The sequence below is a fragment of the Olea europaea genome, unplaced genomic scaffold (assembly GCF_002742605.1).
Source record: "Olea europaea var. sylvestris unplaced genomic scaffold, O_europaea_v1 scaffold1621, whole genome shotgun sequence".
Taxonomy (NCBI): Eukaryota; Viridiplantae; Streptophyta; class Magnoliopsida; order Lamiales; family Oleaceae; genus Olea; species Olea europaea.
In genome coordinates this window covers 20,085-47,788 of record NW_019233849.1, presented here as the reverse complement: position 1 = coordinate 47,788, position 27,704 = coordinate 20,085, and the positions used below count along the sequence as shown (strand labels likewise).

Below are 27,704 nucleotides of genomic sequence, written 5' to 3'. Positions count from 1 at the left end.
TCTCGGGTCTTCTTCGGTCCCCAAGTTCAATTGCTTCAAGTAATCTACAATAGCTTGTCTCCCTTCTTCAAAGATAGGTGGGGCTGCTTCAAGTTCATCAGTTGCGACAGAACTTTTGAACTTGGGGTCTAAGTCGGGAGCTTCTTCAAAGGCTATGTGATTGACAGAGACTTCTTCCTTATTTTCATTACCCCGTAGAGACAGACGAACTTTTTGATGTCTTCGTCTTCTTCTTGATCGTTGTGGTTTTGGACTTAGATCAGAAGTTTTAATTCCAAGTCGAGAAAATGCAGATTGTCTTTGTGATGACATTTGGCAAGCTTGTGCATTCCTATCAATTTGGGTAGAAGAAGAATAATCTTCATTTGATCTTTGGAAGACAAAGACTTTACCTTTTACGTCAACCACTGGGGAGGGATCTCCTTTCAACTTTGTAAACATCAAAACTCTGGCATTCTCATTTTCAATTCGATCGAACACTGAAGGTCTCGACTGTTCCGATTTCTCTTCTGCAACTTCATAAATTTGAACCATGATGGGGTTTAAGGAAACCTTCTTGACCTTAATATTTCTCGATGGATTGGGATCATATCCCAAACCATACCTGACATGCCCTCTTGAAAAGACAGTGTCAAGATCACCTAATTTTCGAGGCTCTCCTTTTCCAAACCCCGCATTTTCAAATAAATTTTTGACATGAGGATTATAACATCCTTTGAAAGTCTATTTTGATTCAATAGCTCCTTCGTGTTTGGATGAGCTAGAAATACAAAACTTTGATATGTCTGGAATAGACGTCGAAGCTTTCGATGTAGATTTATGTTCTTTCGGGACCGCCATGAGTTGATGGGGCAGAAGCAATTTTGGAATACTAGGTATTAGAAGAGTCAACTCTTTTCTAAATACCTCAACATCGATTGATTCTATTTGAGGTTTTTTTCCTTTAGAGAATCTTTCGGATATAAATTTTGACTTGCCTTTTATAAGTTGATGAGATTGAGTAGAAGTAGACGTATCTGATCATTTGCATCTTCTTTGATTTTGAATCCAGACATGGTCAACCCTATAGAATTGCACTCTTCATCTTCTATATAAAATTTGGCATCAGCAAAATGAGATTCTTCTTCAATGAATGGTTTAGCCTCGGCTACCACACATTTAACTTCTCCATCTTGGCTATATTTGAGGCATTGATGCCAAATGAAAGGTACCACTCCAGTTTCATGTAGCCAAACCCGTCCAAGGAGTAACTCGTATGATATTTTGGCATCAATGACGTGGAAAAGAATTGAAGAGATTAACTCTCCTATTTGTAGCTTCAAGTGAATCATACCAATGGCTCGTTGACATTTCTGATTGAATCCTTGAATCATGATTTTGCTTCTGGATAGATTACCAATATTAATTCCAATTTTCTTTATTATTTTGACTGGCACAATATTTACAGTAGATCCACAATCGAACATTATGCGATTTATCTTGCATTCTCGAATATAACTACTGACATACAGTGGTCTATTATGTGGAAGAGAACTCAGCTGTAAATCTCCATTGTCGAATGTTATGACGGCCATACAGTCTTGAGGAATTGTGGATCTAATATGTTCTAAAACTTTGCCTTCGTATTCTTCCTGATCGATTAATGCTGCGACTAAAGCCATTCGATCATCGAAAGGAAGGCTAAGAGACTTTATTGGACTCGTATTGCCAGGAATTATTGAGCCATGAGATAGTTTTCTTCTATTTGAACTCTGTCCAAATGCATTTTTTTCTCATTTCTCTTTTTTACATTGATGACATTGGAGGTAAAATATTCCTTGTCAAAGAAACCATTGGAAAAATAATCACCCAAGGTAGGGAGTCTAGGAGGAACGCGTGAAGCAACATCTACCTCCGTCGATTTAGTGAATTCTCTTGATTTGGCTTTAGGCCTTCTTCTTTGGTTGTTCCTTGGTCTTGATTTCTTGTCGTAAACACTAAAACTTGGGAGTTATGGAGCCTTTCAATGACATCTTTTCACAAGGGTCCATGCCCCCTAATCTTCTTTTAGTTTTTCTTCTTTATTGTGTTGAATTTTTATATCCAATTCCTCTAGCTCTGTTCCTACAAGAGGTTTAGAAGGTAATATTTTACTATTTTGTTTGGCACTCGATATTTCTCTTTCTTGTTTGTGAAAGTGGACCAACGATCACCGATCTTATCTTCGGACTCTGAATCATAATCCCAAACATCCAATTCATCTGTCATAATTTCATAAAAGGTTGGATGATTGGGTGTGCTTGGTCCATCCATCCTTGGACATATATAATTGATAGTGACTTCTCCGTCTACCTTAAATTCCATTGGGATGGCTCCTTCTAGAATTTGAGGTCCAGACTCCTTTGTCGAGGATTTACAAGCATCGTGTACATTAGAAAATGTTTATTTCTTCCCCTGCAATGGGAATTGAATCAAATTATCCGAACGAACCATCGAGTAGGTGACTGTTGAGTTTTCTCCGATTTCAAGTTTAATCTTATTTTCTTTGTCCAGACGAATAATAAGATCTTTCAAGACAAAGTATTTTTCCACTGGGTGGCTAATAATTATGTGAAATTTACAGTATTTAGGATATCGATCTTACCAGCTTCCTTGGGTCTTTTTGGTATGGGAGTTCGATTATCTTATGTTCAAGGAGCTGATCTAGAATTCCAAAAACTTCAAAATCTGAGAATGGATACTCCTTTCCTTCAAGTTCTTTTAGAGTCACATGACCTCTACTTTGGACTTGTCCTTTGTTAGGTCCGAACTTTGGCTTCGATTTTGGGTTCGAGCTCAACCCCTGGAAGGCTATCTTTACAGGAACAGTAGAAATTGTCATAGCCTCTTTGGATTTACTTGCCTTGATGTCCTTCTTTATTTCCTTCTTAGGATTTTTTTTGTCATTGGATCACTTGGTAAGTAACTCCCATGCCTTGCAATTTGGAGCTTCAGGTCATGAGCACATGTTGCCAATTCTTCGAATGAGTGAGGCATATTTGCTTGGAGATTATAGAGTAATCCCCACTGCATGCCTTGTACACACATGCCTTGCTTCACTTATTCGTTCTTTGCAATTAAGCACGAGGTTCCTCCAGCATTCAATGTACTCCACAACAGGCTCTCCTCACTCTTCTTTGTTTGAGCAAGTTCTGAAAGACTGACAGTTCGCCGGGTGCTGTAGAAACATGTTAGAAACTCTTGCTCGATCTGATCCCAACTTTCAATTGACCCTGCCGGTAAGTGCCTGTACCATTCAAATGCAGAACCTTTGAGGTAACGTACGGATTGCTTCACCATAATGTCATTGTAAGTACCTACATTTTTACGCGTCTCAATAAAATGAGCAACTTGTACTTTGGGTTGCCCTTTCCATCAAAATACTAAAATTTCGGAGGTTGGTAACCGAGTGACATCTTTATTTTGTCGATTTGACGACTATAGGGCTTAGCATACACCAATAAAGATTGCAATGAACCACCATACTAGGCATAAATGGTGTCTGCAATCATACGTTGAAGTTGTTGGATAGACACAGAGCCAATGAAGAGTTGAATAGTGTCACGCAACACATTTTGAACTACTGTCCGACCATGTATATCTTGCTTATGTTGGCACTCTTGGACTTCTAACTCTTTGGCCTTGGAAGATCCTAAATTTTCTTAATCTTCTTGAGCCGGTGGATTTTGCAACTCTAGCTGTGCATGAGTGCAATAATCTGTACATCTTTGTCTTCTAAGGACTTTGTTAATATTTCAATGGCTAAAACCATTTGTTGAATTTGATCATCTGAGCTCGATACTACTTCTATGACCATCACTGGCTCAAGTGATTCTTCATCTTCCCACCTTTACTGAGAAGTAGTATGAGGAGATCCAGGCAAGGATCTATCACTGAAAATAGAACCCGAATGAGAGTTTTTCGCTAAACTCATGGTCTTTTCGGTCGAATGAGTGTTTAGCTTTTTGAAGGCAATTTTCATTTTACCTTTGTTTGAGAACTTCTTCAGTGGTGTGACCAGTTGAGCTTTCCCAACTTTTGTTTGGACCCTGGTCGTATGGAAGAATTCGGCAAGTGTCTCTTCAAGATGAGTCATAGTTTGTTTCGACTTTTTGCCTGCCATTACTGAAGTAGTAGTTGAAACTTGAAGATTTTGAGATCAAAAGATGAGAGCATAAAAAGGTCCCACCGAGCGTGCCAAGAAATTTGTACAACGAATTTTTGTATATTAAAATACAGAAATTGTTGCAAATTCTATTTTGATAAAATACGAGTGATGTTGAATTTCTTATAATTGCAAAATTGTAAAAAATTTCCAATTAATGATCTGAATATTTGAAGACGAAGGGTCGCGTGGCTTAAATCCTATCTTCAAGAATTTGTTGAAAATTTGATTTATTGAAACTTGACTTGTTCGAAACTTGAATCTTGGGGCTTGGACTTGGACTTGAATTTGATTTGATTTGAAAAAGACTTTGATCTTCTTGGACTTAGCGTGAACCTGTTTGTTTCACCGAGTTTAGGTTTGAGAGAATTTCTTTCCTTCCTTCGGCCTTAGAATTTCTTCTGCACTTCGTGATTACGTTCTCGGCTTAGTTTCTTGCTTCTTGCTTGCCCTTCTTGTTTTGCTTTCATCTCCTATTTTATGGACCATTGGTCCTATTTATAGGAGAAAGTTTGTGCTAGTTTTGGTAATCACCTAATTATATTCAATTAAAAATGAATAATGAAGTAATTATGATTTTATTTACTTGTTTGTTTGTTTATTTATTTATTTAAAATGTGATATGGGCTTTCGGGTTTATGAACCTTAGTAGACTTAAAATTTAATTGGGTTAATTGTTTAAATCGACCCAATTCATTTTCTTTCTTTCTTTATTTTTTTATGTCTACATTTAGTTTTTGCATATTTTACACAGTTGTGTTAAAGGATTTTTGTTATGCTCAACGGAAGGTCCACTCTTTGACTCTATTCACCCTATCTGTCCAATCGAGAGTGTCGAAGGGAACTCAAATTTTACAACTCTCAGGTATTTTCTTTCCTCCTTTAAATTGTGCTAAACTACTAATAAGATGATTACCTATTTGTTTGCACGTTAACTACGTATTAAGTGGCATGGCCAAAGTAGAAAAGAAGTATGAAGAAACTTAAAATTTATTTATGGGAAATGGAAATATTTTATCAAAATTATGAAACTGTCCCAAAAGTTCCAAGTGAATAATTCTTGAATTTTAATATTCGAAGATCTATGTAACTGTTCACTAGAATCTAGTCCTCAACAAATTCATAGAAACATCATGAATTGCTAAGTTGTTCTACTGTTAAAATAGTGTACCCTGCCCTTAAAAACATGCTACAACAAGAAACCAAGTTTTGATCCCAATAAATTTGAAGACGGCTACAAGAATCTTCTTCGCCACTACATTTAGTTCATTGCTAGGTCTTTAGCAAATACAATATGTCAACGTTAGTTTTGGTTTGCACCTTTACACTTCCTATCTTCTTTTTTTCACCTTTCTGAACTCACCTTTGCCATCCTCGTTCTTGCAGTTAAAATAATAACTTGGGGGCATGGCCAGGTATCATAGTGAGATGGGGGTGTGTACTCTTAACCATTTCTTATTCTAGTGCTACGAACTTATCTTCAATCTACCAATATGTATCGCTTTCTTTGTCGTTGCTAGATTGGCTGTAGGATTTACTTCTATTGGACTTGGAGTTCATCAAAAGTCTAAACCCCACCCTCCAGTGTGGTCTGAGAACAGCTTATTCTTACAAAAGGGAGCTTCTTTAGCCCATACAAACATGCCCGAACATATAAGTTGTCATTCCATCTCTTTGTTTGCATATATTTCATTTTCTTATCCTACTTTAGTATCGCTTATTTAACTTGTACAGAGGAAAAAAGGTCAAACTTTAAAAGTAATATAGTTTGAAACCAATTGTGGAAATATTTTACAATGAACAACAGAAGATTCTAATGCAAGAACAATTTGTTTTGACATCATAATTCTCTCCATTTGTGTATGCTTGATAGATTCAAAAAGCTACATTTGCCTTGCCATCTTTCGTCAAGAGGGAAGTGAAAACTCTTCAAGATTTCTCAAGCCTACCAGAAGAATCCACTATTGTAGTTCCCTTTTGTTATTACATGTTCCTTCTCGTATTTTGGAGAGTGGACAGATGGTAATAGATAACAAATACATGTAATAGAAGTATACACCTGAATATTTCTTCAACTCAAGGTATCAAAGTAAGTTGAGCGAACAAAATACAAGTATGTAATATTTATTGATTTGCTGGTCAAACTTATCTGTGAATAACTTTTTGTTTTATAATGTTTTGAGTTTATTTTTCAAAAAAAAAAAAAAAAAAGAACAAACCTTATTCCCATACCATGCCTTTTCTACCCCACCTACCCACACATGCACATTTTCATACAAACGTCTACACGTATGATTTCCACATGTATCATAATCTGATCTAGCAATTACATTCATAAACAACAGAATCAAGCCACACAACTAACTTGTACCAAAATTAAAGAGACTGAAAGTAATATAACTTAATAACATACTGTATAGTTTATTCATCTTCAGCTATGAAATCAGGTTCAGCGGGCTTCTAAAGCAGGACAAGCGATATCCGTTCCGGCATCCTTGACTTTCTTGTCTTGTTCCTCCGCAAAGCATGTAATGCGTTAGTAGTGAAAAGCAAGGCGTAAATGGTTGCACCCAAACTTGGGGAGCTGCTACCACCTTTCGCTAATGCATCTTGCAACCAATTTTCCTCTTCTCGAAGCGGCTCCTCCAACTTTTTCCTACTATAACGACACCAAGCTGCTTGAATGAAACAAGCTGCCCAAGTCCTCCATTACTGTGAGTAAACTCTAAACATGTGACAGAGCTGTTTGCTGTGTAATCGTTTGAATTGGAAAGCTACGAACTTCAAATCATCGGCCACAAATGCAAATACTTCAACTTCAGAGTGGGCTTGTACGGTTCTTGTTGAGATAGGGAGGTTAGATCATGAATAGGGGTCAAGCGTCCAAGTAAGAAGCTCTTCTCTACATAAGTCACCAGCTTTCAAATAATCAAAATTCAAAAAGCCAGTTCGTCCTCCATTTATGGTTGCTATTAGCAGTTTGCCCCACATTATAAACATCATCATGTCAACTAGACCACCCTGTTCCATGCAAAGCACTGGCTTCAGGTAGTCACACATTATATCCAAGAGTTGTTCGTCCATTTTCTCAAACATCGATACCTAAAATATTGTTGACGATTAGGCCTATTAAAGTGCATGATAACATAGAAATGGTAATTAATATTCTATCACAAAATAAGTAAATGGGATGAAGATTTAGATTAAGCTTTTCAATCAAGTGTAGAAAGCAAAGCTCATTTTGGGGGGGGTGGGGGTGGGGGTGGTGTTCAAGTGTCAGCACCATGAAATTGTGCAAGTGTTTAAGACTTGGGGAAAAATGTATCCCGCCTACATGAGAGGTGGAACGTGTTGAAAACAAGATTTATATGATATTACATGTACCCTTCTCTTACAACTAAAGCTTTTAGTTTAAAGTAGTTAAATATAAACAGGTGCAGCCAAGCCATGAAGAATTAAACATCCATAAGTACTAAATTCATCAGTATTCTAGGGCAACCTGACTCTTGATAAAAATGACTATTTAATTTACAATGACAATTATAGAGCAATGAATTGATATAAATCTAGGAAGAAACAGTATGGCACAGTGTAAGCTGCGGAAGAAGAACTCACTCTCATAAGAAGAGCCAAACAAAGATGGCGCTTTATATCCAACCGGATTCTCTTCATCAACACCTCTAGTTTCCTGCCATTTGTACTGTTCATATCCCCGGATCCTCTCCCTCAGGCTTTCAGGAAGTAAACGGTGAGACATCCATTATTTTGTATCTCGTCTTTTCACTCTCATTTCCTCTAATCTTAGAGTTGTGGACTGCAAAAAACTCTGTCACACCACGAGCATAAATATTTGTTAGAACCTAGGATTGATAATGCGACCCTTGGGACTTTTCAAACTCCTGATTGCAGAATTTTTGTGGTTTCAAAATTTAAACCATCTTGAGATAAAATATTATAGTAGCTGGCTTTTTTAAGCTTCCAATCAATTCCAGATACTTTATTTGCACAAAATATTTATACAAAAAACTGTAACTGTAACAGTCCTTAGGCGTTAAAATTTGACAACTCTAATGATCATTTTGACTTGTCAAAATCCGTATTACACCATTCTCAAAGGAAGATTCAGTTAAAACGTTTCTAGAAATAATCAATTAAAACTTAAACATTTTCATTTTATTTGTCTACGTAATAGTAAAATAACGCTAAGTAATTTCTTAGTGCACCACTTTGTTAAGCTACACACAAGGATATTGTTCCCTAAAAACAACTTGAATGAACAATAGATACAATGATGTAATTCACTCACCTGCATATTTCCAATAAGAAATGAAAAAAGCACTAAGCCAAAGATGAAGATGAAAACTGCAAAGCAAATTTCCCAAACAAAGGTACTCGTTTTGAGGTTCTGACCAAGGGAACTGCAACATCAGACAAGTAAAATATAAATGCTAAATTAGACCCTCTAAATATAAAAAAAGCTTCAAGAACAAAAATCTTAAGCTCGTGAAATTGATCGTTATGATGGAGGTCATGCATTTCACGTCCCATTTTTCACAGGAATATTATTGTCCACTATGAGAAGAAGAAGACGTAGATGAAATAGAAATTAAGGGAATGGGGATTAAAATCTCACAAACAACTCTTAGGTTAGGAGATAGAGTACTTGTCAATAGCTCAAACCATCGAACTCTATTAAATTTGAAAATTCTGATCCTACTCATCATTCAATTTTATTACCACAACCTGCAGCCCAAATATTAAGAGAAGACAGCAGGTGAAGAAAAAATATTGGCAAGACACCTACTATGAGATGAACGGAATCACTTTTATCTCATTTTATTTATTTTCTTTGAACTGGCTAAAGCAGTGTGATGCACTGAAGTACCTAACAAATAGGTTTTCTTCGTCTTCTTTAAATAAAAGATGACCATCCATCTAAATAAGGGTAGACACTGAGGCACTAAACTAATTGTAATTCATTTAATATGTGACTACATTCTAACCTCATTCTTATAATACTTGCCTTGGCTTCCTATTATAAAGCCCACTTTGGCTTTCAATAGATTATGAAACAACCCTTTTTGAAACTATAAGAACGGATGTTGGAGAATTTGAAATTAGGCATATTAACATGAACCATTATGCAAAATCAACATATGAGCACAGAAATCAAATACAAGCACACCTCAAATATTGCAATCCCCACCAGAAACAGTAGAAGAACTTCTGCGAAAAATCTGTTGATTCCACAACTCCAGACTGAAGAGCATCCAGGAATATCCCCAAATCAAAAAGTGTCTTATTTGCATTCTCTATGGGACAGGCTTCGTTCAGAAAATTTTTATATATAGTATGATCGCCCCATAATACAGTGAAGCATGTCTACAGGCAAATTGATTCCCACAAGCATTCTGCCTGTAGGTAGTTTCACGTTCTATAGAAAACAAGTACCAAAAGGTTCCAAGTACCTAAAAGAGTGGCAAAAGCATGATGATCAAAGAAATATTGACAATATGAAGCATCTCTTCAAGCAGATTGATTCCCATAAGCTTTTTCCAACAAGTAGTTTCACAACTTTAAGGAAAATAAGTACAAAAAGGCACCAAATATCTATAAGAGGGGCAAAAAATCCAATGATCAAAGATGTTAGTCCAAAAAATTGTAATTGACAATTCTGTAAGACAAAACGGACTTAATTACAAAATTGTAAAAGCCAGGGACTCAATTGAACAATGTTGTAAAAGTCGGGGACTTAGGGTGCAATTTTGTAAAGTTGGTTGGTAGGGACTAGGGTTTGAGTCTAAGGATCAAATCAAGAATGCAGCGTCAAAATTTCGCTAACTTTTTGCCCTGCCATTGCTCGAGCATAAAAAGCAAAATCATCGTTGCTAGCTTTTTGCCCTGGACTCACTCGACCAAAAACCTATCGCTCGCTTTTCCTTGGAATGTCGCTCGAGCAAGTGCTATCTGAAAAACCCTAATTCACATTTTTCGAGATTTTTACACGGCCCAAGATACATTTAACCCCCAAGTATAAATAGAACAAGTTGGGGTCGTAAGAAAAGGGGTTGCAACATCAAGCTTTCATCTCTATAACAACTGCAAGATTCTTGAAGTGATCCAAGGCGAAATTAATTGCAGAATTCATCAACTTAATTCTTGTGATCCAGTAACCTATCTTTGGGGAAAAATATCAAGGTTCCTGAAGATAAAACACGTGATTCCTTAATCTGTTGAGGAATGGACTCTCTCATTGGAAGATTGAGAGAGATGGACAATAAGCGTAGTGATTGGACAAAACTGGCGGTTTTTGGAATTCCACTTGGTGATACAATCAGTTAAAGACCAGGAGGCTGTAGTGGACAGTAGATTGGGCTGCAGGAGGTAGATCAAGAAGTTTAGCAGGAGGCTAGAAGCATCTACAATAGTAGATCATGAGACTAGAATAACGGGTTTGATTAGGTACGAAGTTTGGTATAACTTGTACTTGATGATTGGTAAAGTGGATATCACTGGCTTGGTCCCGAAATTTTTCCCCACATTGGGTTTCTCTGTCAACAAACTATAAGCTGTGTTTATTGTTTATTTTACATTACGCAGACCTGTAGTTCAACATAGGATTAACTGGACTTGTATGTTTAATCACCTAGATAACGAATTAAAGTGACTTGTTGCTTTAGTTAGATTAATTCCGTACGTAAGGTCAAATTGGTTAAATGGTAATCTAGAACGTAAACTTGGTAAAGCCTAAATTTGAATTTGACTTAGCAAAGCGTTCCTAGGGAATTTTCAAAAGAGTTCAATAAGAGGTATATATTAAATGTACAACTGTTTCAGTTTTACCATTGAGATTTTCAATTTTAGAATTATACTCCCACAGTCAACTATATAGGAAAAGCAACGCAACAGGAATGCTAATCACTCTTGCATACAATAAGCTTTACACATCTACCCAATGCTGGACCTTCCCTAAGATTCACTTGCAGATCCCATATTTTTCCACCCCCAAGATTCACCCTCAGACTTGCATCGGTCCCATCCCTAAGATTCTCCACATGATCTCATCCTATCCCCCATTGTCAGCCAAAATTAAAGCATACACCCCCTATTTGAAGCTAAATACACGTAATTAATACAGTCATTACAAGCACATGTCTTATTAGATAATATTTATACATGTGAGAGAAGAACGAAAACTTCGGGAGAGAGAAACGACCCTATACTATCAAACTTAACATTGTAAACCAATTCCCTCTACGGTGATGTGGTAAACTTACATAATTGGCACAGGTTCACAGCAGGTTTAGCCTATCCATGTACAATGTCCAAAACCTGATGTGACCATCCATGCCTGGTCCATTCTCCATTTAGTGCTTGTTTGGCACCTACTTAAATTAAATTATAATTTAAGTTGATAAACGTACTTTTTATCCACACATCTCGAAGAAACCACAGTCGTTACCCATTTATTATCCAAACATTTTCGTAGGACACACAGTTTAGAAACATTACCAAATATACTCTTAGTAGCACCATACCCACCCTATTAAGGGCAGGCCTACATGTTGCTTGCTTGAAAAATCAACCGTGAAAAACAATCTTAATCCAAACAAAATAAAGGAATACAAAATCCCAAGGTCCCAAGTCAAATATGAAAATAATATCTAGTCAAGATTGAAGATTGCCCAACATCAAAATGAAAATAGCAGGGCATGTAATTCAGTAAAAAAGTGCATTTGAAGCTTTGTCACAAAACTTACATGACTTGCAAGCATATAAAGAAAAAGATTGAAGGCAACTACGATTCTTCCAAAATTCAAACTCCAGAGCAACTTAAACTAAAATCACAACTCACCAGTCATTGAAAATGAGAGTAAGAAAAGTTGATTGCGAGTAAAAAAAAGAGAGAAAAAAAAAATAAAAGTCCAAAACAAACATGACTGTAAAAGGAAAGAACAAAAAAATGTTAAACTTTCCAAAATAATTAAAAAGATTAAAAATTTAAAAATCTAAAAAGACCATTGAAAAACTTCGGTTTCTTCCAAACCCAAAAATGTAAAAGATAAATGCAATTATAATAGCATAACACAAATTCAAAGCAAACAAAATCGCAAAAAAATGAGAAAAAAAAACAATATAAACTTACTCCACAAATTCCAAACACTTTCTGCATCTGTATAACTATAAATGTAAAGGCAAACTACAACAAAAAGGTAAAACCGAAAATCACACCTTCACTATAAAGGTCTCTCTACAAAGTCAAAATAACTTTATACATCCAGGAGGGAGAAATTTCGAGGAGATTTTTGGTTTTACAAAGCAAGTTTTTCGAACTTTTTTCTTTTTGAAATAAATATATGCCTACTTGTCACAAGCTTGTGTTTGGCCAAAAACAATGAAAAGCTAAAGAATATTGACCTGTTCTTACTACTTCGACTAGCTACTGATATTCGTCCAGAAGCTGCACAATATTGTGTGAAGAAACAGGATCATGGTTTGGACATTGTTGGATTTAAACATCAAACGAAAAGTGATTTTATTGTTAAAGGATTTCTTTTACAAACCAAGCACACACCACTCTTAAGTTATATTGAAGAAAACACACTCTACCCACTCCACTTCTCTCTCTGTCTGTCTCCCACTTCACACTTACTGCACACAAATTTCATGCAGCATACACACACATATATAGGCAAAATATGGCAGTGGCTTTATCTTCTAGATAATTCCTGCATGATGAGATATTCTAGATTACTTTTCCTATGAATGTGGATAGCAGAATTCTCCAGATTATTACATTACTTCAAGAAATTGGAAGGAGCTCCTAGAATTTTCTAAATAAGGCGGTGCTGTATCTTCAATTCTCCTCTTCAACACCGACTTTTCATTTTGTCTCTTTTCTTTTTCGTCATGTCCAACTTTGCCTTGACAAAATTTTGAAGTTTTCAGCATATCCATGCTTTTTTCTTCATTGATTTTTAGATTGGCATACTTGGTACTTGAATTCTCACGTGCACCCGATTTTCTTCTTTGTGAGTGTAAATCTGTACGTACCTCAAACGCTTTTTGTTGACTTGGCTTAATTTCATCTGGTGTTACTTAATGCATACCTATTTGCCAAGGACTTTGTATTGCGCTAATAAACTTCTCATCATTTGATTATTGTACCTCTATTGTTTCCGGTAAATTTAGCAGATCTATCTTCTTTGATGTCTGCTTCATCCCTTGCGGTGTCTCCAAAGAATATATTTCTTTTAAATCTAACAATTCCACCCTCTCTGGTGTCTGTGTTTTAACATTTCTTCTAATTTTAGTAGTTCCTCCCTCTGTGGAGTCCACTCTAAAGATTCTTCATGAAACAAGATGACTTGTTCTAAGTCATCTTTCCAATCATCTGCTCCTAAATCACCAATCAAATCATCTTCTCCTGAGTTATCAGTCCAATCATCTTTACAATCCATTTGCTCAGGCAAGACTACCACCAATGTTGATTCATCCTTTAAATTAGAATTAAATTTCCTTTATCGAGCCTACTCAATTGTTGTTGTGGTTGCCTCATCATCCCATTCTTCTTCACTAGTGAATTTATCTTCGTTGTTGGAGATAGCTACATTACCTTCTACTGGCCCTTTTTTAAATCAACAGTCTCTAGCATAATGACCTCATTTTCCACATACAAAACACGAGTCATTAGATCGTTGATATCTTTTACCTCTCTTATCACAATTTTGTTAAGCTCTCCTTATCTGGTAGCTTCCTTCAATCCATCCTTTAAATTTATTTTCTTTTAATTCTTTATAATTTTGCTGACGAAATTGGCCTCTTCTTTTGTAGCTAAATAATACTTTTTCATCTTCTTTCCTTATCAACACTCCTAACATTTGTCTAGTTAATGCTTATTGATCGGACAACAAATTCTCAAGATTGACCAATGAAGATTGTTCTAGCCAATCTTGAATTGCTTCAATAAAACTTCGAAATTTAGGTCTCGAACCATATATGATTATTCTCTTCATTATGGACTCCGAAATCTTACTTGAAGCGTCTAACTCAGAAATTTCACAACAGAGATATTTAACTTTATTAAAATATTGACTTACCGTTAATTCTCCATGAGTGATCGAGAGAAACTCATTCTCCAGAAGCTACAACCTCAAATCATTTTTCTTTGAGAATAATGAGGCTAAAGTGTCACATGCTTCCTTTGGTGTGGTCTTGTCTCTTATGTATTCCAATAATTCCTCTTCGATTGTTGTTTTTATTACAAATAAAGCCTTACCTGCTTTGATTCTCCAGAGCTCCAACTATGTCCCACAAGTCTTGCCGTTGGAGATATGATTCCATACAAGTTTGCTAAGTGGTGTAATTATGATTGTTGAGCTTATTTACACCGCTTACCACTTGTAGGTTGTCCATCGTGACTTGATTTACTCTTCATAATCAAACAAGCTTTACAAAAGCTTCATAAACTCCTCTTTTGCACGAACTCAAAAAGCTAAAAATCCTTCCAAATCACCTAGCTCTAATACCAAATTTTTGAAATTAAACAACAAACGAAATGTGATTTATTATTGAAGGATTTCTTTTACAAACCAAGCACACACCATTCTTAATTTATATTAAAGAAAGCACTCTCTACCCACTCTGCTTCTCTCTCTGTCTCCCACTTCACACTTCCAGTACACAAATTTCATACAGCATACACACATTTATAGGCAAATTATGGCAGTAGCTTTGTCTTCTAGATAATTCCAGCATGATGAGATATTTTAGATTACTCTTCCTATGGTGGTGGATAGCAGAATTCTCCAGATTATTACGTTGCTTCAAGAAATGGGAAGGAGCTTCTAAAATTTTCTAAATAAGGAGGTGCTGTTCCTTGAGGACATGGCCTTGGATGACAAACCAATAGCTTTGTCCAAACCTGCTACAGAGAAAAGTCTCCTTGTGTACATTAATTCACCAATCTGCAATATAAATCGGGCCAATGGAACCATGCTAAGCCATGAAGTCAGTAAGCGCTACCACTTGTTGGGGCTTCCTCACGATAAAAAATGTTTTGTTGTTAAAAGTTGGAAATAAACAAGTAATTACTGTCATAATAAGTAACCTTTTACTTATAACTAAGAGAAGAATAAGTTTTCCAAGCTTGTTTGGAAAAACTTTTGCGCTTTGCCAAACATGCTCAAGTATAACTTTTGCAGACTTAATTATTCCAAATTCTGTACGTCTTAGCTAAAAATGGTTTTTTTTTTTTTTTTCAATTAACCTACTTGTATAGCACCAAAAGTCCTGTACAAGTACAACCCCCTCACTGTAGAGGGGACCCACGCCCATTTTTTTAATCGGCAGCCCCCCAATGTGAGGGGGCTGTACACCGAGCTGTAAGGCTCGGTGTACATGTAGCAAGGCTTTTTTTTTTTTTTCCTTTTCTGGTTGTCTTATGTCATCACCTATGTGGTGTATAGAGCATGGTATATTTATTTATATAAGAATATGAGTTGACTTCTTGTATTTGGTGCTTGTTATTTAAAATGCAGATTCTGAATTTTGGACGTTTAATATAATTTTACCAAGATAATGAAAATAAAAATATGAAATCTGTCTGTACTTTCCCTCCCAAGTAAACTTTCTTGACATCATTCATTAATTTTCCATCTGTTGAATGTTGGCAGTGGCCTCGCATATTCCGTGTAGATTATGGGCATCAAGAAGCTGCATCGAAGTTTGACAAGGATCCTAGGTCTTATGAGGTTATGACAAAGCAGTTTGTTGGAGACGAGCATGTTGTAAATAATTGGAACGATAGAGAAGAAACAAAAAGAATAACGCAAAAATTGCAGTGATAAGATGAAGAAATTAGAAAATTGTCAATAACAATTTCGAAGGCTTGAACGCGAGATCGCTGTTCTCAAACGTTATTTGCCGCATCTCCAGTGTAAATGAGATGCTTAAGGGTATTCCAGCAAATAGTTTGAAGGATTTAATAAGCCTTGATGCTGAAAATACTAAAGTACAAAGTATTTTCTGTCAAAACTTGAATAACACAAAGAAGAAATAGGAATATAATTTTAATTGTTTGTGGAATAATTTTTGGATCTCAAGTATTTTCTATATCTCTTTGCCTTACACATGACTCCATTATTTATAGACTCATCCATAAACATGAGATGGTGCCAAAGTGCAAGAAATGCCACCAAAATCAAATAAACAATGTTCAAAAAACAGCCTCCAACGGTCGAAAATTATAATCATGTGACCGCATGGTGTAATCCCATGCGGTCACATGGTTCACCCTAAAAAACCCCTCCAAGTTTTGTGTTATGGCCATGCAACCGCATGGCCAAATGTTTTGTTATTTTTCTTTTGTTAATGTCCAATAATACATTATGAAAATGAAATTTAAAAAGGATAAAAATAATTGAAGATAATACAAGAAATTTTGGTATTTATTATTCCTTTATTATATTTCATATATTAATGGTGCCATATTTTAACTTTTAAACAAATAAATTTTAGATAATACGAATTATATTTAAAAAATTATTCCATGACATTCTAATTAAAATATGGGAAATTTACACGTATAATCTAATAAATAAAAAATTTCCAAACTACTATTTAAATTTTTTTACTTCGAAAATATATATATATATATATTCATCTTCCAATGCCCAAAGAGAAGGAAGGTGGTAGTCTTGAAGAATGACCCGGAGATTTTTAAGTGATAACACCTACTTAAGTAAGAGGGTCTTCGTGCACTTGAGCTTCTGTTGAAGATGCAAAGGGGAAGATAGGCGTATATATATAATAGGAATCCATGAAGACTTCATTTTAGGTATTGACTCCACAAAAAATGGCAAAAAATAAAAAAATCGATTGATTACTCCATTTTATCCAATAAACCAGCAAAATCAGTGATCTGCTAAACTTATCAAATTGTATCCGTTGGCTTGTCTCCTGGAAGAAAAGTTGGCGATTTTCCCTTTTTTCAAACTTTTAATGAAATGTTGAGTTGATTGCTTTGGTTTCAAAGATTACTACAATATGAATGTCTAACTTGATAAATTTGTTTGTTACATCTCTTATAGTGTTCGTTACTTGTGAACCAATTGTTATGAGGTTCTATTATTTTTCTCTAATGGATTAAGAGGACATTGAAATGTCACCTCTATTTAAAAATTAAACAAAAATTGATATTTTCGCCTTAATGTCTTACATTTCAAAATCTGGATTTGTTTCCCATACCACATTTTATTGCATACAAATGTTGCAATGAAGTTGTGAAACAATCTTTATCTTGAGCTAACTGTTTGAAGAGTCTCATTATTTTCTGTTTTGGATTACACAATAAGTAACATTGATTTAGGGAATTTGATAAAAGTGAAGTATCATATGATACATTTATTGCATTAGGATTAAAAGGTTGCATTATTTGTTACATTATATATCACATTGCAATGCAAAATTTGTGATCTAATTATGGACACATTGTGGTCATTTTTGTTTGTGTGCGTCTAATAGTTTAATTTAGGCTAATTAGCATAAAATGTCCCTACGTTTGACGTTTAGCATACAAAACATCCATTCATTTCATTTTTTTTTTTACATTTTCACCCATATTTTCACGTTTCTTTGTAAAAAAATCACTATTCATAAATTTTTATCCAGTTTCTCAATTATAAATTGTAAAATGACAAATATATTTTTCTATTTAAACAAAACAAAAGGAAATGAAAAGAAAAATAAAGAACAAATTGCAATAATACTACTATTTTTTTAAAAAAAAAGTACAAATAAATTCTAAATAAATTAAATTAAAAAAATCAAAAAAGAAAATAAAAATCGTCTTCTTCTTCCACCTACGCCCTACCCTTACCCCTCACCCTTACCGCAAAACGAAACCAGAAATTAGATTGAGAGTACTAGAGCATGTAGAAGTACTAAAAACCAACCTCTCATATTTCTTATTAGAGGATGTAGAAATAATTAGATCAGTTTTAGGATTACACAAAAGAGGGATTTTCTTCTCGTTATTGTCAACGGCATTGTTCTTGACTTCCACAGACTTTCTTGATGAGAGGCAGCTTTTCCGCAGGTGGCCTCACAGTCCTTGTGATGGGGGGCACCACATCTCTTGAGCATCTCCATTTTTTCCATTCATTCACTTGTACCTTTTCAGATGACTGATCACTGTACTCAAACACCAATACCAAGGAACATTTGCTTAAAATCCACATCTAATTACCAAACGTGTAATAGAAACAAATCATAGAAGAAAAAAGAAGGGCCGATTTACAAGAATTGAAGGGTTTGGTGGTGTAGGATAGGGAAGATCAGCAGGCATAGGCATAGAGGCCATCACGTGGTTATAGATCATGGCTTGTCTTTCAAGCTCCTTCCTTGGAGAGGATGTAAAAGGATACACCTTATATTGGAACATATGGGCATCAGCAGATCAGCCCAGCTAAGATGATTTAGGCGCCAAATTTAGTTAGAAGTTAGCTGTGTATTAGCTGTGTGCAGCTGTATTAGTTGATAGTTTTTCTATTTATACTCACCTATGTACTGAACGATTGAATTGAATGAGAATGCTTTCCATTTTCCAGATTCTTCTTTTCTTCAATATGGTATCAGAGCAACTTTGCTTCCTCATCACCATAACTCTGTAATTTTTTTCCGATAAAGCTTCTTTTGCATCTCCATGGCAGAAGCAGACTTTCATAATCAGTCATCTAAATCATCATCAATAAGCAATTCCGCTATTGATGATGGATCAAATCGTCTTTTTCTTCATCACTCCTTCTGTGTTGAAAATGAAAGAAAGAAATCCGATCTTGGATCTAATCGGCGAGTAAATCATGGTGCAGTCAATCAGGTTTCTGACTCATTTCCAGAACAAGCCGGTAGTAATGTTGAGAAATTTCTGCAAACCCTGAATCATAATCAATACCAACAGCTGATGAAGATGCTGAGCAATTATCGCACAAATGCAAAGACCAGTACTGAGATAGGCAAAAATAAGTCTAATCACATCTCTGGTACTTGTTTCTCTATATCTTTCAATCTAATGTTGAATTCTCATACATACTGGGTAATGGATTTCGGAGCCACAAGCCATGTATGCTTCAATCGGTCAGCCTTTCATACATTAAGAACAATCAAGAATGCCCACGTCACACTGCCAAATCATGAAAGAATACCTGTGAATTTCAATGGGATAGTGAAGATAACTCCTGAATTGGTCCTTGAGGATGTGTTGTATGTTCCTCAATTTAAGTTCAACCTTTTGTCTATCAGTTCACTGACTAGGAATTCATCTATCAATGTCACTTTTCTCCCTGATTGCTGTACTATTCAGAATCTGGACAACATGAAGGTGATTGGCAAGTGTAATAGAGTGGATGGTCTCTACATATTGGATGCTGCATCATGTAATTCTATGTTAAGTGGCTGTAAGAATTCTGTATGCTCTATTGTAAATAATGTGACCTCACATACTTGGCATCAAAGGCTTGGTCATTTATCCTTTCAAAGGTTAGACATGATGAAAGAACAGTTGAAAATTACATGTAGTGGTTACAAAGATTTCAATGCAACTCCATGTGATATTTGTCCTTTGGCAAAACAGAGGAGACAGTCATTTGTATCTAACAACCATTTATCTAAGAATGCCTTTGATTCGATACATTGTGACACCTGGGGTCCATACCATGTCCCAACATGTTCTGGCCACAGATTCTTTTTGACATTGGTCGATGATTGTACGCGCTTTACATGGGTCTATCTGATGAAGCATAAATTAGATGCAAAATCTATCATTCCCAGGTTCTTTGCCCTCATTGAAACTCAGTTTCATACAGTCATTAAAAAGTTTAGATCTGATCATGCTCCAGAGCTTCGTTTTGCTGAATTTTTTGCCTCAAAAGGTGTCATACATCAATATTCTTGTGTTGAAAGGCCTTAGCAAAACTCAGTTGTAGAAAGGAAACATCAACACCTTCTCAATGTGGCACGAGCACTATTCTTTCAGTCAAGAGTGCCTATTCAATTCTGGGGCGACTGTGTCCTTACTGCTACCTTTCTAATCAATAGAACTCCATCTCCAATCCTCAAGAACATGACCCCATTCTCTTTGCTATATGGAACTCCATTCGACTACACTTCGCTCAGGGTGTTTGGAAGCCTTAGCTTTGCATCCACACTTCCTTCTCATAGAAACAAATTCTATCCTAGAGCCAAAGCCTATGTTTTCCTTAGTTACCCTCCAGGTATTAAAGGGTATAAACTTTATGATATATCCTCTAAATCATTCATTATTTCCAGGGATGTGGTATTCCATGAAAAATATTTCCCTTTCCATTCTATAACTTTAACATCAGAATTGATAGATCCCTTCCCTTATATTGTATTACCACACATTACATCTGATCCATACATCCATCATTCCACCTTAGATTCACATACTTCTGTCAGCAATGACAATTCGATTGAACATAATAATTCACCTGCCATTGAACAATCTTCCAATTCTACCTTTGATTGTAGTCAAAGTCCTGATTGCAATCAGCCTTCGCACTTTGTACCTAGAAGAACAACTAGGGTGAGTAAAATTCCATCTTACATTCGTGAATTTCACTGCAATCTGCTTACGAATCAATCACCTCCTGATAATAACTCCGTTTATCCTTTGTCCAATTATCTCTCATATAAATCTTTTTCTCACCCACGTAGAACCTTTCTACTTAATGTTTCTTCAAATACTGAACCACAGTTTTACCACCAGGCAGTTACATCTGATCACTGGAGGGAAGCAATGGTGGCTGAATTGGCAGCCATGGAATTAAACAAAACTTGGACCATAACCAGTTTGCCTAAGGGAAAGCATTCAATTGGCTGTAGATGGGTTTATAAAATCAAATATGGACCTGATGGAAGTGTAGACAGGTATAAAGCACGTTTGATAGCCAAAGGTTATACCCAATAAGAAGGATTGGATTTTATTGACACATTTTCACCTATTGCTAAGTTGGTCACTGTCAAAACTTTACTTGTTGTTGTAGCCATTAATCAATGGCATCTTGTTCAATTGGATGTCAATAATGCCTTTTTGAATGGTGATCTCTTTGAAGAGATTTATATGGATTTGCCTCAGGGGTATTCAAATGTGACTATTGATGCCATCAAAGGAGGTAAACCAGTTTGTAAGCTCCACAAGTCCATTTATGGTCTTCGGCAGGCTTCTAGGCAATGGTTTTCCAAGTTTTCCCATGCTCTCATTACACATGGTTTCCATCAATCCAAGACCGATTATTCCCTATTTACAAAGGGTTCAGGCTCTTCATTTGTTGCCTTGCTGGTCTATGTCGATGATATTATCATCACAGGTTCAGATCTCAATGCTATTGCCTCTCTAAAATCATTTCTACATAGTCAGTTCAAACTTAAGGACTTGGGGAAATTGAAGTACTTTCTTGGTTTGGAAATAGCAAGATCACATAAAGGAATATGTTTATCTCAGAGGAATTATACATTGCAGTTGCTGGAGGATACAGGGTTTTTGGCCTGCAAGCCAGCCCCTTTGCCTATGGATCCTAAGATTCGTTTAAACTCAGTTGATGGTGATTTACTATCAGACACAGCAGCTTCATCCTATCGCAGACTTGTTGGCCGCTTGCTCTACTTAACTATCTCACGCCCATATATCACTTTTACTGTACACAAACTTAGTTTGTCTCCAAATCTCGACAACCACACCTTGATGCAGCTTATCATCTTTTACGGTTCCTTAAGTCAGCCCCAGGCCAAGGTTTGTTCTTTTCAGCCTCTTCTTCACTGCAACTACGTGCATTTGCTGATGCAGATTGGGGTTCTTGTCCTGATTCAAGGAAATCTATCACTGGACTATGTGTATTTCTTGGTGACTCTCTTGTTTCATGGAAGGCTAAGAAGCAACAGACTGTTTCTAAATCATCTGCGGAAGCTGAATATCGAGCACTAGCAGCCACTGCCAGTGAGTTAACATGGATGCATTAGTTGCTCCTTGATCTACAGATTTCTCCATCATCTCCATCTCTGATTTTTTGTGATAACCAGGCTGCAATCCACATTGCAAGCAATCCTATCTTCCATAAACGAACAAAACACATCGAGATTGATTGTCATTTTGTTCGTGATAAGGTGGCTGATGGTTTCATCAAATTATTGCATGTACGTTCTCATTACCAGTTGGCGGATATGTTTACTAAAGCTTTGCCAGCTTCTCTCTTCTTCCATCTACTCTCCAAGATAGCTATTATCAATCTCCATAGTCCATCTTGAGGGGGGCGTATTGGAACATATTGGCATCAGCAGATCAGCACAGCTAAGATGATTTAGGCGCCAAATTTAGTTAGAAGTTAGCTGTGTATTAGCTATGTGCAGCTGTATTAGTTGATAGTTTTTCTATTTATACTCACCTATGTACTGAACGATTGAATTGAATGAGAATGCTTTCCATTTTCCAGATTCTTCTTTTCTTCAATACCTTATTTGCAGCGAATACATTCCCAACTGGGCTCACACAACAAAGCAAAATTAACTTTTGATTTACACAACAAGAACAAAGAAACAGTGATTTAATTACCTGAAGATTTGACGACGGTGGCTGTGGCGGTGCTATCGTCGCAAGGAGAAAAAATGTTAAAAAGCTGCAAATTTCTTGCAACCACTGAACAGTTGCCTTCGCAATGCTTACAATTGGACACACCACCATTGACACTGTTCTTCATATCTCTTGAAGACAAACTTTTTTCCAAAACTAGAAAATTACCCCCAAGAAGTTAATAGAGCTTGAAGGACCCAAAAGTACTATTTCTGGCTCTTGGTAAGGATAGGGGTGGGAGAGGAAGAAGAAGAAGAAGAGGAAAGAAGAAGATAATTTTTTTTTAATTTATTTGGAATTTATTTGTACTTTTTAAAAAAAATTGAGAGCATGATTGTAATTTTTTCTTTATTTTTCCTTTTATTTTTATTTGATTAACAGGGTATATTTTTTTATTTTACAATTTTAAATTAAGAAAGTGGATAAAAATTGATGAAAATGACATTTTCCATAAAACGTGAAAATAAGAATGAAAATGCAAAAATTTGAAACGTGGGCACATTTTGCGTATTAAAGGCCAAACGTAAGAACATTTTGTTCTAATATGCCGTTTAGTTAACAAGGGCAAGAAATGTCTTGAATTCCTGTCCCAATGGTTTCCTTATTTTGTTGTATCTTTAGGATTAAGAAGCGAGTCACGGGGCACATTCTGTTTGTTCTTTCATATAAATTTTAGTTGTTGGCATTACTACCTAGCCCATGTTTGAGCCCCATATAGGGGGGAAAGAATGCATTTTAAATAGTAGATTGATAGAGAATGTGTGGTTAAAAATTAAGGAAATTTTTTAATTTGTGTGTAATATTATTTTATCAAAGAATGTGTGGTTGAAAACGAGTTTTTAAAAATGAATTTCTAGAAGAATGTGGCTCAAACAAGGGACTAGAATACTTTGAAAAAATACATTTTCAACAAGCTTAAAAGTATAACATACAACTCAAAATACATTTTCGTCGTCTTGAGTGTTTTTAGAAAAAATTCTAAAAATTTTCAAATACATGGAAAACAAGCATTTAAATAAAATTTTATTTAAATAGTTTTAAAAATAAAATTTTTAAACTTTAAAAAATCAAATAATAAAAATTCTAAAAAATTTCCAAAAAATATAAAAAAAAATTTTGAAAAAATGAAAGTATAAAAAATTTGAGAAAAATAAAAATTGTTCAAGTTCTCAATGATTATTTACATAAACATATTAATATTATAAGAATATTTAAATGAACAAAAATACAAATATTATCAGTTCATGCCATTAATTTTTATTTTTATTGAACCCACTTTATTATTTTTTTTTTCAGTTAACCTTTTAGTGAGAAAAAACTGTCGGATTCACCAAGTTTAAAATGTATATATTATTCGATCGTATATTAACATAAAATAGTTGTATTTTTAGTGATTAATCAAATATAATGAAATAAAATTTTATAAAATAATTTTTCAAAATTTCAAACCAAACGTCTAGTTTGTTATTTTGAGATATAATTTTTCAAAATGATAAATCAAGCACTTTTGTAGCAATCTTAAAAGAGGCCCTTAAAACATAAAACTAAAAATGAACTCAACTCAAAACAGAAAGCTGAAATACAAACCAAACCAGCCCTTACATTCTTGCAAACTTTGGGGTTGGGGCAAAGGCCGTCCTAGTCAATTTAACAGCCAGCCATTGTCACATTTTGTTTGGCAAATTTGCGTTGTCACATATAGAAGATGAATATAATTACTCAACTATCAAATGCTTCATTATCTTTATTTTTCTATATCCAATTAATGTTTGGTTTGAACTTGTTTTTGTGGTAGGACTAGGAGTGTGATCTCTTTCTGTGTCTCTCTTATATGTATTTGGACAAGTATATCATAATTTTCATCTAATTATTTTGTAATTGAGATCTTATTTGCTATTCTCTGTTCCATTAAAACATATGTAAATAAAATGACAAGTTCTTGCAATTATGCCTAAAATTTTTGAACTTGTAAATAGTTTTTTAATATTATCAATTTTTGACTTGGATTTTGGTGTTAAATGGTAAAGATTTCACATTAGCATTATGGATTTGATCTATTATTCAAATGAATGAATGAATAATGTCAATTTTTAAGTAAATATATCGTGGGATTCATGTGGCTTCACCAATGGTGGTCCTGAGTATAAGCGAAGTAGGCAATCGCTTAAGGTCCTGCTTTGGTGAGGGCCCCAAATTATGTAAAGTTAATTAGTTGGTTGAAGAAAAATGAAAACTATATTTATGAAATTTTGAAAATAGAATTATCGTATGTAAAATAAGAAACAAATAAAAAATACAAAAATCTTTAAAACATATATAAGGAAACAAACTTATCACTTACATTTATTTATCACAAACATTACTTTCCCTATTTATAATTAAGTTGACACTTTATCTTCCAAACATTCATTGTCATTTTTTAAATAAACAAAAGGTCTCTTTGTTTTTTCAAATTCCATGTCCAACAATTACCCATCATTAATTTTTTCAACCCAACAGATATAAATTATTTCACTTTGAATTAAAATTTTGAAGATTCAATACAATTTGATTTGATCTCGCTACTATTGTTACAGTCTTAAAGGTTTTTTTTTTCCTTAGTCTTATAGGTTTTTTTTTCTCTCTCTCTTATTTTCAAAACATATACTGCAGAGTATATAGGTTGTTATTATATTGTTTTATTTTAATCTCATGATAATAATATTTTTAGATATTTGCTTAAAGTATTTTGTATTTAATAATTCTTTGTTCTTGTTCATTCATATGCTTCTTATTTTAAATTAATTTCTTATAAATTAATATAAAATTAGAAGCTCGTTTATATTTGATCATCATTTTCATTTTTTTGTTACACTATCTTTTGTAATTACATTCTCCAATTTTATACATAAATCAATCAAATGTATATTCAATTTTATTTGAAATAGTTGTAGTGAGAAAATAATCATATAAACGAGCATACCTCTTTGTCATTGCATTGTAATTTGTTTGCCAAACTTTACCTGTAATTTGTATTGTTGGTTGTAATTTGACATTTTGTTTATTTTCTTTTCAAATTTTGGGGCTTAGTTGTCCGTGTTAGATTCTTTATATTTATATTAAGCCCATGTTTGGCATTAATTAAAATCTAGATTTTAATCTGAGTCAAAATTGATAATTAATTTCAACCATTTATTTTATGGGTTCCAAAACTTTAAATCCACATTTTATATCTACTTCTATCAAAATCTACTAAAAATTTGATTTTAAGGGTTGTTCGAGCCATATTTTTCTCAAAAAATGCATTTTGAAACAATGCTATGATGGAGAATGTATGATTAAAAAATAAGGAAAAGTTTTGAGTTTGTGTGTAATATTATTTTATTGAGAAATGTATGGTTGAAATGGTGTCAAATCACTATTGAATAATGTATTTTAATGAAAAAGAGGATTCAAACAAGGACTTAATCTTCATCAAACAAGCTAAAACTCTATACAAGGAGAATCAAAATATAGGGCCCCAATTTGAAATTGGCATAAGACCCCCAAAATATTCGGGCTGACTTTGGGCTTCACTTCAATTATGATAGGACTTTTTCTTTCTAGACGCTTCTTTTCCCCTACAATTAGTAATATCGGAATAAAAAAATCAATAGTTACAAACTCAAGGTCCAACCTAGCCCGATGCTAAAACACAAGGGTGTTTTACGGGTCAAATCATTTTTTTAGTTAATATTACACAAGGTGCTAACTATTTTGTTAGAAATAAATAAAAAACACCGACTTAGGAGGGGAATTTGATCATCATGTTTAACTCAGAGTCATTGCTAATTGAAGCATAATGGAAAAACTATTACCCATCATCTTACTAGGATGTTCATATTTGTTTCATCTCCATGTGGTCCAAAAGTTTTAGTAGCGTAATCTATTGTTCATAGTAAACTTATATGTCAAAGTTGTCCATATGGCCTCCATGTTCAACTGACTCAATATAGATGGTGGAGTCACCACTATATTAGTCATGCAATTGCATGATCCTATGTAGTCTTTATCAATTTAAATTTCATCGCTTAAATTATATTTTCCCTTGGACCTTCTTCCCTGGTCGGCTGACTTGACACCCCAAATTTTTGCAATATGCAATTTTGCCCAATGAACTTTCTAGTTTCTATAAATTAATCCCTAAATTTTATGTTTTCTATGAATCAATACCCAAAATTCCTAATTTCTGCAAATTAACCCCTAGGCATTTTCATGCTACAAATTAGTTTCTATTGCCCCACTCTGAAAATTCCGTCAATAAGCAACCTGCTAGAATTTACTTTAGTGGAAATTACATAATAGCAGGGATTAAAAGATCATAATGCAAAAATTAGGGATCAAGTTTCATTATTTAAAAATCAGGTATTGATATAATAATTAAATATCCAAATTTAACTCCCAAACCCTAATCATTTTCATCTATCTTCCTTCTCTTGCCTCTCTCTCTAAGCATGTCACCGTCACCAAACGGTGAAGGATAATAAGCTGTGACCTGTAATTTTTTTGATTTATGACCAATGAAATAAAATGTGACTTATAAGATTTTTGATTTGTGGCCTCGAAATAATCTGTGAACAATTAATTTTACAATGTGTGACCAGTAAAAAAGTTGTTACCTATAATTATGTATATGTGACAATTAATTGTATAACTATGATTTTATTAATTAAATATTAATAAATATTTTTAATTAATTATATATATACTTGAATTTTGAATTTTTAAACTATACACCCCACTTTTGAATTGGTGTAAACTATAGACATGAGTTATGATGTTTTCTCTTTAGTTTATGTTGTTGGTGTGAATTTCCTTTGAACGCTACCCAACCAAATATTCAGCTAGATTGTCCATTCT

General features: G+C 34.5%; 1 pseudogene; it reads right to left on the bottom strand.

The window, feature by feature from the left end:
- Positions 1–6,604: 6,604 nt before the first annotated feature.
- LOC111377200 lies at positions 6,605–13,405 on the bottom strand (annotated as a pseudogene).
- Positions 13,406–27,704: the final 14,299 nt, after the last annotated feature.